This window comes from Corvus kubaryi, unplaced genomic scaffold (assembly GCF_017639235.1).
Source record: "Corvus kubaryi isolate FWS band 111438036 unplaced genomic scaffold, C.kubaryi_AGA036_p1.0 37232, whole genome shotgun sequence".
Classification (NCBI taxonomy): domain Eukaryota; kingdom Metazoa; phylum Chordata; class Aves; order Passeriformes; family Corvidae; genus Corvus; species Corvus kubaryi.
Window position 1 is genome coordinate 3881171 of NW_024581066.1, and position 1738 is coordinate 3882908.

Here is a 1738-nt window from a genome sequence, read left to right on the forward strand (position 1 = left end):
GGGAGGGAGGGCGCCGCTGCCTCCTCCCCTGTCCCCCCGCCGGGCTCGGCGGTCCCTGGCGGCCGGTGTCTCCGCGGGGGCGGGAGGAGGCGGCTCCGGCCCCAGGGCGCTGGCGGCGGCGGCTACATGGAGCTGCGCGCCCCGCTACGCAGGGAGGCGCCCGGGCGGGCAGCGCGGCCGCAGCATCGATGCGCGGGGTCAGGAGGGCGGCGGCGGCGGCGGCTCCCCCCCGGCGCACTCACCCCGGAGCCGCCCGGGCCCCGCTCTCGGCTCCTCCCGCCGCCTCCGCCGGGCTCGTTATTGACTTTCAGGAAAACTCCCGACGTCACCGGCTCCCCCCGAGTGTCTCCCCCTCCGCGGCGGCGGCGGCGGCGGCATCCCCGGCTCTCGCGAGAAGCGCGGCGGGGACGGGGGGGCCGCCAGACAGCGCGGGGGGAGCCAGACAGAGGGGGGCGGCTGAGGTGAGGGTGGGGGGGGCGGGCGGCAGGGAGGGAGGAGGAGGAGGGAGCGGCGGAGGGAGGAGGGAGGACGGGGGAGGCGAGGCGAGGCAGCCCGTCCGTCCGCCCGCCCGGCTGGCAGGCAGGGGCGGGAGCCGAGCAGAGCGGCGTGTCCCGTCCCGCCGCGGGGCCGCGGGTGGGAGCGGGAGGATGGATGGATGGATGCAGGCAGGCAGCGGCGTTCGCCGGCGCTGCGCCGCACCGCGCCTGGGTCTCTCCTTTCGGCATCGCGGCCCCTCGCCAGCCCCGCGTGCGTGTCCCGGGGTTTGTCCCCTTTGTTCTCGCACTCTGCAGTTACGCAGCCCCCCGCCCCCAGCTCGCCCTGGTACCCGGAGTGGTCCACTTGTCTCTGCAAACTCCTCCAGGAACAGAACTACCAGTTACGCCGCAGGAAGCAGTAATTCATCCCTCGCTGAAGTGTTTAGTGGATGCGCCAGCCTTAGTACTGCTAATTGTCTGCAGGCTTCGCCTTACCCCAACGGGTAAACACCTAGAGAAAGCGTACACCGGCGCTCCCGAGCGTCTGCCTCTTCCCGTTGCCACAAGCATTGTCGGAGCGGAGCACTGCAGGGTGCTGAGCACGGCGGTCCCCCGGCTCGGCAGTGCTGCCTCTGGCGCTGCGCAGGCCGGGGATGCCTGGCCTGCTGCGCCCTGCCGCAGCCACCGCCGAGCCTGCTCCTGCAACCCCAAGCAGTGCCTGAGGTTCATAGGTACGGTGCTTTCGACGCTTTGTTCACGGCTAAGTGGCTGTGTGTATGTGGCTCCTTACAGGAGTTCAGTGCACATAAAGATGTCTTCTATCGTTTATGGTTTCAATAATACGCACAAATTAATTTTCTCTATAAATGCATCTATTATACACGCAGTTCACACTGACATGTCAGAACCTGTTATTGCAAAGGAGAAATAGATGTTTTGGATTGCTTGAAATGTTATTTGCTCTGATTCATCAGTGCAGAATTTTTTTCTAAAAACACACATTCATTAAAATTACATTACAAAAAAAATGTTTCTCTAGCATTAACTTCACCTTTATTTTCTAAGCTTTCCTCTTTGTATCCCACCTTCTACAACTCTTTGAAACATCAGACTTCCTAGTCTGTGTGCCACTACAGGGCTTCAGAGAGATTTTTTGAGAATCTAAATAATCATATGAGTTGGCACAGGACTGGAAATTTGCCTCCGGGGGCACTGAATCCTTTCCCTGCTGCGGCAAGCAACCACACCAATAATCCCATTCA

General features: G+C 62.7%; 1 protein-coding gene across 1 annotated transcript in view; it reads right to left on the bottom strand.

Annotated features, from left to right (window-relative positions):
* AKT3 (AKT serine/threonine kinase 3) overlaps positions 1-331 on the bottom strand; it is a 154373-nt gene extending 154042 nt beyond the window's left edge. Inside the window, exon 1 of the mRNA XM_042023010.1 lies at positions 243-331. The gene's annotated coding sequence lies outside the window, so the exon portion shown is untranslated. The remainder of the gene's footprint in view (positions 1-242) is intronic.
* Between the last annotated feature and the right edge of the window lie 1407 nt (positions 332-1738).